Source organism: Chlorocebus sabaeus, chromosome 8 (assembly GCF_047675955.1).
Source record: "Chlorocebus sabaeus isolate Y175 chromosome 8, mChlSab1.0.hap1, whole genome shotgun sequence".
Taxonomy (NCBI): domain Eukaryota; kingdom Metazoa; phylum Chordata; class Mammalia; order Primates; family Cercopithecidae; genus Chlorocebus; species Chlorocebus sabaeus.
Window position 1 is genome coordinate 19,761,914 of NC_132911.1, and position 11,009 is coordinate 19,772,922.

The following is an 11,009-nucleotide window of genomic DNA, read 5'->3' on the forward strand; positions in this document are numbered from 1 at the left end:
CCAAAATAAATAAATAAATAAATAAATAAATAAATAAATAAATAAATGAAAAGAAAGAAAAAGAAAAAAGAAAATGGAAAGAACTGGGTTCCTGGGGTATGAAATAAAAGTTCTTGGCAGTGAGTACTTGTATATGTGTGTGTAGGGCAGACAGGGAGAGGATGTGGATAGAGTGGTTTTTAAGCATCCTTTCAACCCTGAAGAGTTGTGTTTGCATGTAGAGTATCTGAAGTTTTTTCAGCACAGGCTCTTTTGTGTCCTGACAAATCTTAGGACCCTAGAGTTGGAAGTCCTGTCTGTGGCTCTAGTATAGAAGTAAGTCCAACATCAAGAAAAAGTTTCTAAGTCAACAGATGTCTGAGGTACTGGTAGAAGCCCAGAGAAAGCCAAATGCCTGGTGCTTCTAGTTTGATAGATGAAGAAATCCTGTCTTGGGAATAGACACACATCCTGCCCACACCTGCCCCACCAACCACCAGCCGGCTGCAGAGCCTTTGAGCGGGGCCAGCTGCGGGCCTGGCAAGGGGAGGAGCCGAAGGCAGCTGGGGAGTCCTTCCCAGGCCTCCTTCAGGGGCTGGCTCGCTTTACAGTGCAGGTGGAGGCTGGGGGCTCCGCCTGGCTCCTCTTGTTTTCCCCACCTGCCTGCAGTGTGGTTTGTCTGCTGGCGCCAGGGAGGCGTTGGGGCTGGGGGAATTTGATAGGCAAGGAGGGGGAGGCTGTCTCCTCAAGATGTGAGTGCCGTTCAGTCCATGCTTCCCTCCCTCCTCCCCTTGCACTGAGGAAATGCCCTTTGCGGTGGCGGGGAGCAGGGAAGAGCTGAAGCTGGAGTGTCTGAAGGTTGCAATAAATAAGGGAAGCTACTCTGAGTGTGCTGATTGTCCTTTTGGACCTCTGCTGCCATTGACCATGGGAGACAGAGGGAAGGGCAGACCCCACACAGGTACCTACAGACACCAGGCATGGGGGTGCCTCTCTGGAAGGTCAAGGGCAGCCTCAGGGCTCATCCCCATATGTCCCCGTCTCCCTAGCTGGGGAGGCTTCTGTTCTTGGCGTTTTCCTATTATCTCCCCCAAGCAGAGTGTGGGAGGCAAGGAGCCTGGGTTGAGGGCCCCAACAGGTCCCAAGCCTGCTTAGGATGGCATGAGTTCCCTTTCTAACCTCTCTCTGGGTGCCTAAACAAATGTTATCAGTGACTCTGAGAGCGTCCTGTCAAGGTCAGTCTGCCCTGCCTGACGCTGTCACTGCTGCCTGATGTGAGAACCGATTCTGCTTCCTACCTCCTGCTAGCCCCGGCACCATGCCTGGGCACTGGGCATTAGATGAGCTATCAGTAGAGCCCGTGTGCCAGGTGGAGATCACCCCGAGCCTTCTGCACGAGGACCACAGGTCTCTTAAGTTTCTGCTTTCCTGGCTGGTCTGTTCTGCAGTGTAACCCTTTCCCTCCTTGGAGCTTCCCACTGACATTGCAGACCAAGCCCTGTAGTTTCCCTTGCAATTCCGTCTCCTTTTGCTTGCCTGGCTTTCCGATTTCTGTAGCCCTTGAGTGGCAAGGAGAGATGTGAAGTGGCTGGGTAGAAAGAAGCACTGTGGGCCTTAGTGCCATCCATCTCAGCCATTTGAGACCGAGCCCTAGACCATCCCCAGATCCTGGTGCTATGTATCAGATGCGGGACACACTTTCTCTTTCAAGGGCCTTATAATCTATGCTGGGAGAGAGGATAGAGATAAAAAGCTAAATACGAATACACGGGAACAAGTGCTCAAATGGGAGTGACAAGTATGTTGTACGCTGCAGAATTCAAGGAACAGGGAGTTCACGGAGGGCAGAACCCTTCTCCTCCCATGGCTAACGTCCTTTCCTGCCTCCAGACCAGGGGTGGGAAGTCACTCAGTAGCAGGTGGACCCGTTTGTCTTCTCCCACTGAGCCAGGACTCACTCACCGATAACGCCCCCCCAATCCAGTGTCACTGGGGTCACCAGGGAAAGGTACTGGCAAACCCCAGGCCTTGTTTCCCTGCCTCCTTCATGCTGTCTTCCCTCCTTCCCTCTCTCCCCTCTCCTTGCATGTCTATACTCAATTCTCTCTCTTTACAGCAGGAATATAATGTTCGGCTGCTTTACACCCACTCTCTGAATGCTGCCAGCGAATAATGACTAAGGTGGTGGGTGGAAGTACAGCAAGTTGAGACCAATTTAGCAGTCCAGGGTGCCAAGAGGAGGGTGATTTAGCAGCAAATGGCTTTGCAGCAGCAAGAAGAGTGAAAATGCCCCCCAAGCCAACAGGTCAGGGAGCCAAGTGCATGGCCCTGCCCTGGTGCCTCGGGCAGGGATGGCCTCAACCACCCGACAGGTTATTCTGTGAGGTCAGATTCATGCACAGGAATGGGAGGGTTTGAGAACAATGCCCACTCCCAACCCCATCTCACCTCCACTTTCAACCTCCTTGAGGGGCCCCAGTTCTTGTACCCCGCTCAGGCTGAACGTCTCACCTAGACTGGTCCATCCTCTTCCCACAGTGTCTGTAACTCTGATGGGCTCATGGCTGCCCAAAGACTACCCCGGGCATGGCATCAGGGAGGGGCTGTCTGAGCTCACCTCAGACCATGCCACAGGTAGGCAGAGGTGTGGATCTCCTGGGTCCTGACATCTTGGGAGTCTCTGAAGATTTGTGTCATGTCATGTACATGGGCTTGTGAGTTTGGGTATCACAAGAAAGCATGTCTCAGAGGGAGAGACGATGAGAGTGGATGAATGAAAAGGATGAATGTGCGTGTGCGTGCATGCGTGTGTGCATGTGTGTGTGCCTGGGCTCTGGCACTGGCCTGAAGGCAGCCCTATCTTCTCACACAATGATTAACTGACATGGAGCACTTCTGTTGGCCATCTCCGTGAGGCAGCTCTTTGCTGTCTTTGTTCCAGGTGCTGGATGCAACCCACATCACATCTGTTCAGACACCAATTTGGCCTGTCACTTAGTAAGAAAAATCACCTCTCTGCTGGACTGATTAGAACAATTAGCTTTAGCTGTTAGCTAACACACACATTCCCTCTCTGCTTGTCTTCTGTCTCCATCTTCCGCCTCCCTTCACTCTTCTCCTTCCCATGACGCTCCATCCAATTCTCTTCTCACCTGGGGGCAGCCTCCATGTGTGATTACCCCTGAAGTCTGGTTTCCACACACTGTTGAGCTACCAGTGAAGAGACTGCTATCCCATTTTAGTTCAGAACTAACTTGCTCACAGACAAGGTGGAAACACTGAAATATATTATGCAATTAAAGTTGGTATTCCAATGAAATGTCGTTAATTCAAATTCTGTGGAGGCAATATTTGTTCTAATTTCAACGTGGAGTGGACTAAACCTTTTGAATAGATAAGCTATAAAGAAAGAACTGATATATGATAATTTTCATTCCCTAAAGCAAATCCCAAGTAGACATTCCATTACCCTAGCTACATCCTAGTTTATTGTGGGTTTTTGTTTGTTTGTTTGTTTCTTTTGAGACAGTGTCTCACTTTGCAGTCCAGGCTGCAGTGCAGTGGCGCGATCTCGGCTCACTGCAACCTCCGCCTCCCGGGTTCAAGTGATTCTCCTGCCTCAGCCTCCTGGGTAGCTGGGACTACAAGCGTGCAACACCATGCCCAGCTAATTTTTTGTATTTTTAGTAGAGATGGGGTTTCGCCATGTTGGCCAGGCTCGTCTGGAACTCCTGACCTCTAGTGATCGGCTCACCTCGGCCTCCTAAATTGCTGGGATTATAGGCATGAGCCATCACACCAGGCTCTAGTTTATTGTTTATTGAACTTAACATATATGCATCACAAGCACTTAGAGAAAAGGGAGATGGGGGGTGAAGAGAGCACAGAAAAAGTGAAGAAGATTCAAATGCCCTCAGCATGCTTGAATTACAATAAATATGAAAGTAACTGCATTCTTGTAATTTTAAAAATCTCTTTTTCCTTCATATTAAACACCAACAATTTGATGAGCCTAAATCCATTTAATTAGTGAACCGCAATGACTTAGTAGTTATAGTCCAAGATTGGGAATCAGAACAGCTGGTGTTCAAATCTCAGCATTCCTCTTAAAAATCTTGCGTAAACTCCTTCACCTTTCTTTTATTTATTTATTTATTTTTGAGACAAAGTCTTGTTCTGTCGCCCGGGCTACAGTGCAGCAGCATGATCTCCACTCACTGCAAACTCCACCTCCCCGGTTCAAGAGATTCTCCTGTCTCAGCCTCCCAAGTAGCTGGAACTACAGGCATGCAGCAACACATACGGCTAATTATTGTACTTTTAGTAGAGACAGGGCTTCATCGTGGTGGCCAGGCTGGTCTTGAACTCCTGACCTCAAATGATAAGCCTGCCTCGGTCTCCCAAAGTGCTAGGATTATAAGCATGAGCTACCATGCCCAGTCTTCCTTCAGCTTTCAAAGGTGCACTGGGTTTCCTCATCTGCCAAATGGCAAAAGGAATCTTCTCACAGGGTTGTTGTGAAGTGTAAATAATAAAAATAATAATTTTATTCCCCTTTTTATAGTGTAAAGTCCTATACAAGTAAAAAGCGCTATTGAAATCATTATTAAGGAAGTCTAGGGATGGTGGAAGTCAGTGTCCAGCAGGAAGCAAGAGTGTGAGGCTCTCTCTGAAATATATTATGCAATTAAGGTTGGTATTCCAATGAAATGTCATTAATTCAAATTCTGTGGAGGCAATATTTGTTCGAATTTCAATGTGGAGTGGACTAAACCTTTCGAATTGACAAACTATAAAGAAAGAACTGATATATGATAAATTGTCATTCCTTAAAGCAAATCCCAAGTAGACATTCCATTATCCTAGCTACATCCTAGCTTACTGTGGGTTTTTGTTTGTTTGTTTGTTTCTTTTGAGACAGTGTCTCACTTTGCAGTCCAGGCTGCAGTGCAGTGGCACCATCTCGGCTCACTGCAACCTCCGCCTCCCGGGTTCAAGTGATTCTCCTGCCTCAGCCTCCTGGGTAGCTGGGACTACAAGTGTGCAACACCATGCCCAGCTAATTTTTTGTATTTTTAGTAGAGATGGGGTTTCGCCATGTTGGCCAGGCTCGTCTGGAACTCCTGACCTCTGGTGATCGGCTCACCTCGGCCTCCTAAATTGCTGGGATTATAGGCATGAGCCATCACACCAGGCTCTAGATTATTGTTTATTGAACTTAACATATATGCATCACAAGCACTTAGAAAAAAGGAAGATGGGGGGTGAAGAGAGCACAGAAAAAGTGAACAAGATTCAAATGCCCTCAGCATGCTTGAATTACTGGGTAATACAATAATTGAATTACTGGGTGCGGTGGCTCACACCTAGAATCCCAACACTGGGAAGCCAAAGTGGGAGGATCACTTGAGGCCAGGAGTTCAAGACCAGCCTGAGTGACATAGTGGGACCCTATCTCTGTAAAAATTAAAAACAATCAGCCGAGTGTACTGGTATGCGCTTGTGGTCCCAGCTACTTGGGAGTCTGAGGAGGGAGGATTGGGGATCACTTGAGCTTAGAAGGTCAAGATTGCAGTGAGCTGAGCCGTGATCACATCACTGCACTCCATCCTGAGAGAAAGAGCAAGATCTTGTCTCTAAAAAATAAAGAAACAAACAAAAAACCAGTGGGAGAGACACAGGATGGAAACTGCAGCAACGCAGTGGGCTTTGCCAAATGGTAAAGGGAGCTAACTAGCCGTAAGCTCACCAGCTATGCCCAATTGTAGCTGACACATCCCCATCAACTTCTCCAATCCTTAGAGGAGGGGATCTGGAGGCTAATCTGCACACTGGCTGGAGGCCGTGGTGAGAGGTGAGAGGTGGAAAACCTCCCATTTCTTATGCACCACCTCTGTTTGGTCTGGGTGGCTGGCCAAACCTGGCATAAGGAGGCAACAGGCTCTGGCTAGGGTTCTTGGAAGAAAGGGCCCTGTTTCCTCAGCTCTCAGCTTGCATCTTGGAGCCGTGAACTTGACTTCTGCTTCGCTGACTCCCTTCCTACCCTCCTCAGGTTCAACTTCGAGGTTCAGTTCACGGCTACCTCCTCCCTGGTAAGGAAGGTTCCGGCTCACCTGCCTCCTGCTGAGAAACTGCTGTATTCAAAGTTAGTATTTTGATTGCAAAAACCACCAATTACTTTTGCACCAACCGAATGCAATCCAGTTTTCAACTTACTTGTTATTGTTTACGCGTGCCAATTCTTCTTCCCAACCGTCATCACACACTTTAGTCTCAAAGCATTATTTATTTCGTCTTTTTTGCTGTTGTTCCCCCCTCCCTGGCACCTCACACGGATAAGACCTTTAATAAATAGTGAAATGCAGAGTTTTTCAAACGTGATCAATGATCTTTAAAAGGAAAACTTACCGTGGACCCCCAAGAACACAGGTTGTAATTCCAATATGAGAAGTAACAGGGCGATGGAAAGGGCATGGGAGGACAATCATCTGACCCCGTGGCCTTGGAGAAATCATGGCCAGATTACCTCCCCAAACATGGTAGCAATTCACTCTCTCCACTGCAAGTCTAGGAGTGTCCACTTCAGGCTTCAAACTGTAGCAGCACAAAGATCTATTCAACAGCAAACTCAAAGAGCTAATATGTAAATCACCTCAAGATTCCCCAGGCAGTTGGATACTTCTTTGTTGGCAAAATCCCAGAAACATCTCATCATTGCCCTGGAACCATCTGGCCCCTGGGGCTCCAAGTGCAGGATTTTAAAACCCCAGGTCTAGGTCACACCTAGAACATCCCCTTCTCCAACTGTGTTTGTGGGTTGATTACCTGGAGATAGAGTAGGTGGGGGCGAGGGTTCCCTCAGGCTCCCCGAACTGTTGGTGGAGCCTGAGATGGCCCCATCTAGGGAGAGGCCTTGAAGGAGCTGGCCCAGTCACAGAGGAAGGAAAGTCAGTGGCCACTCTAGCAAAGGGCAGCCATGCAGAAATCTACTGTTGGGAACAGTGCTCCTGCCAAAGGTCTCTGAGAGCTCTCCTCTTTCCCCTCACCTTATTAAACAAGCATTTACTAAGGGCGTACTCATAGTATCTACAGAAAGCCAACACTATATTTTGAGCTCGGAACTCACGACGCAATCTCTGCTTCTAGGAATTTTGCAGAGTCCTCAGGAGCCAGTGGGTAAATGCTATAATATACTGATATGATGGTAGGGACTCCGAGGGAGGTACCTGACGCAGAATTAAGGAAAAAATAGGGGAAACTTTCTTGGAGGAGTTGATCCCTACGGTTAAAACCCACAATGGGGCTGGGTGTGGTGGCTCATGCTTGTAATCCCAACACTTTGGGAGGCTGAGGCCAATGGATCACTTGAGGTAAGGAGTTCAAGACCAGCTTGAGCAGCATGGCAAAACCCCATCTCTATTAAAAATACAAAAAATTAGCCGGGTGTGGTGGCAGGCGCCTGTAGTCCCAGCTACTTGGGAGGCTGAGGCAGGAGAATTGCTTGAACCCGACAGGTGGAGGTTGCAGTGAGCCAAGAATGCACCACTTCACTCCAGCCTGGGTGACTGAGCAAGACTCCATCTCAAAAAAAAAAAAAAAAAAAAAAAAAAAATTGGGAGCCAGTTAAGTGGAGAAGGTAGAGAGACCAGGCAGGAATATTTTACATAGAAGAAACAGTGTTTCTATGTTCAAAGGTAACAGAATAACATGGACAGAGCCAGGGTCCAGAACCTTACTAAGCTGATCTCAAATCCCTGCCCCTCGGTTTTGTAGCCTGGCTAAATTACCTAACTCTCCTCATCTGATAATTATACATACCCTGCAGGGCTGCAGTGAAAATTAAATGAGATAATGAATAAAAAGTCCCAGGCACACAGTGTATTTAGTGGTTGGTATTAAGTGTTACGCTATTATCCATTACACTAGTCTATAAGGTGCTTACCCATATAGGTTTGTCATCATTACATTATTCATCTTCCTAGCCTCACTGCCTAGCCCAGAGCCCTGCATTTGGTAGGCACCCAATGAATATTTATGAAATGAATGTTGAATAAGCGCAAGGCATATAAATAAGTTTTCAGGATTAGAAAGCCATTTATATACGTCTGGAGCCCATGTATAGCTTTGCTATACATGCTGACCCACGGCTTCTCAAAACTGAAAGGCACATCTTTCCCTCACACACTCCCAAAGCACTGGCTTTCCCCAGCACACCCCACACAGCAGCACTCCTTCTATGATAGCACCCCTGTCCCACATCGACCCAGGCACACACAGTCGGGGGCACTTCCTGCAGACAAACAAATGCACAAGCTGAATTGCTGAGACAGGTTTACTTCATGAAACACACAGTCGCTGCTATAAATGTTAAATAACCACCATCTTCAGCACATCAAATGTCCCATCCTCCCTTTTGCTTGCATATAGACACCCACAGAGATGCCCTTTCTTTTTCTACTAGTTTTCTTCTCTTCTTAAGCAGATCGAGCGCCACACACTCACATCCACCCAGCTGGGACCTCTTACTAGGACTCCCAGTTGCTCCCTCCCATTAGCTGTAGGACCTCAGGGAATGCCTTTCCCTTCTGATGCCTCCGCTTCTTCACTGGCAGGCACAGAGAGCCCACCGCACCAACCTGGTAGTTATGTTGTGAGGATAAAGGAGATAACATATGAGATAACGTCTATGATGAGCAGAAAGCGCCTCCAAAGAAAAGCGCTGGATAAATACAAGGTGTAACGCCACGCCTGATTAGCCTGTATGCTCCCTGCCCGCAGACTCCTACCCACAGACTATGTTCCATTCCACTCTTAAACATAAACACCTTTCCCCTCTGTAAACGCTATCTCTAATACCCATATGCGCACACTCTTCAGACACCTCCATACTCCCTCTGGATGCCTGCAGAAAATTGTTTTTGAACTTAGAGAAAGCTCAGGTTACAAACACCCTCTTGCTCGCAGACTCTTCTCAGAGTCTTGGTGCAGGAACTGCCAAGCAGATAGCTCATCTCTTTGTGGCTGGGCTCCTGGGCTCCCAGCGCTCCTATTAGGCTGCACTTCCAGCAGAGTGTGGGATCCTTATTAGGAGCAGCGCCTGCCCAGCACGGTCCAGAACTCAGTGCCTCCTCAGTAGTTTCCCAGCGCCCAGGACCAGAGAGCAGAGAGACTGATGGCAGCGGGACGGCGTGGAGGGAATAAGCCAGACAGGAAACGCTTTAGGAGGCCAGATCCCTAAGCACTTCTTATTCCTGGGAAATTGAGGACTCCGAAGCTAACAAGTCTGGAGCACTTTCCCAGGCCTGACATACTCGTGGGCGAGCACAACACTCATTTGCTCCACAGTTCAAACCTTTCCACTTGGAGCAGGAAAGAGAAACATCACCTGGCCCGTGGTGTCTCGGGGGTGCCTGTTGCTGCTAAGCTGCGACCTCTGAAGCCTCTCCGGCCAGAGCAAAGCCTGTGGCAGGGTGGAGGGGTGAGGTCTGGCTGCCTAGGGTGACGGTGGAAGAAGTGAAGTTAGCGTGGTGCTCTGTATGTGTGTGCGTGGTGCTTTGATTAAATTCCTGAACTGCACACCCAGGACCGACCCCAGGAACCTGTAGCCCCAGGGAGCCACTTAGACACTCCGATATACCACCTTCCTCTCTAACCACCTCCCTTCGTATGACTTATTCCTTGAGGGAAACCTTTGAAATATCTCGCTGCATCGCACCGGTGTCCTCCCCACCGGCGTGGACACAGCTTATCCGCAAAGTTCCAGGCAGCGAAGTTCAGCGGCCCGGCCCGACCGCCGGACCTTCTTCGTGCGGCCCCTGCCCCTGCGGCCTCGCGTCCCCACGTCCCACTTCTTCACCTCCGACACCAGTGTCACCTAACACTGACGTCCCCGCCAGGATCAGCATCGGGGCTGGAAATAGACGAGCCCCGTCTGCAGGAGACACGGAGACAAAGACAGGAGGACGGACGCACAGTCAGTCACCTCCTCCGGGCCGGGCCGGAGCAGCGGCGCCCACCCTGCACAGGGGAGACCCTGACAGCTCCACGCGGAGACAAAGACACCTCGACAGCCACGGACACAGACAAAGACCGACGGACGCGCGGACGCACGGACGGGCCAGCCCGGCGCGGGGAGCTAGTTTCCCCGCAGCCAGGGCAGCAGACCCTCCAGGGGCGGGGAGACCCCCGGCCACCGCATCTTACCTGCCCCCTGCGCCTCGGGCGCACTTGAGATTTTTTTTTTCCCCCCCAGTGTTTCCCGGTGTGTTCCCGTCTCTCTTTTTCCAGAGCTGCTGAGCGGGCCAGGCCGGTCCCACCGCGCGGGATGCAGCTCCCGGCTCCCACTCGCCGGCCGAGGCGGGCAGAGAAACTTTCGGCCTCCCAGCCCGGCCGCTGCCAACCCGCCAGCTCCAGGCGCGCCGGCCTCTGCGCGGGTCCCGGAGCCGGGGCGGGGCGGGGCGGGGTGGGGCGGGGCCGGGGCGGGGCGGGGCCAGCGCCGGCGCCGCTGATTGGCAGCGAGCTGCCGGCAGCCTGGTTTGTGCCGCTCGGCGGCCTTTGTTCCGGGCTGACAGCTGGGGCTGCTGGCGACCTCGCTGCTCCTTCGAGCCCGCGGCCTGCGCGGGGTCCCCGGTCCGGTCTCTCTGCTCTCACTTCCATCAGCCCCATCGGGCGACCCTGCCCCCTCGGTCTTCCTTTCTTGCCTGGCCCCCTTTCTCCAATTGTTCCTGTCTTGCTCTTATCGCATCCTTTTTTCCCTTTCATTACCTGAAATTCTTATTCCAGTTTTTTTTTAATCCATTCCGTCTCTCGTTCTCTGTATGTTCCCCTTTCTTCATTACCCCTTCCTCTTACTCGCCAGTTTCTTTTTCCTAATACCGTCTCTCCCACTCCCGACTCGCACTAAAGGGCGTGTGTTTTGTTCAAGGACTGGACTAGCACCCAAGTGAGGGGCATTGCACACCACACCGGGATTACAGACTCCAGTCCAGAGCACCGAGACTCCCACTCCCAAAACATTGCAAAAGCAAACT

General features: G+C 50.3%; 1 protein-coding gene across 1 annotated transcript in view; it reads right to left on the reverse strand.

Annotated features, from left to right (window-relative positions):
• LZTS1 (leucine zipper tumor suppressor 1) overlaps window positions 1-10,408 on the reverse strand; it is a 58,366-nt gene extending 47,958 nt beyond the window's left edge. Inside the window, exon 1 of the mRNA XM_007961816.3 lies at window positions 10,183-10,408. The gene's annotated coding sequence lies outside the window, so the exon portion shown is untranslated. The remainder of the gene's footprint in view (window positions 1-10,182) is intronic.
• Between the last annotated feature and the right edge of the window lie 601 nt (window positions 10,409-11,009).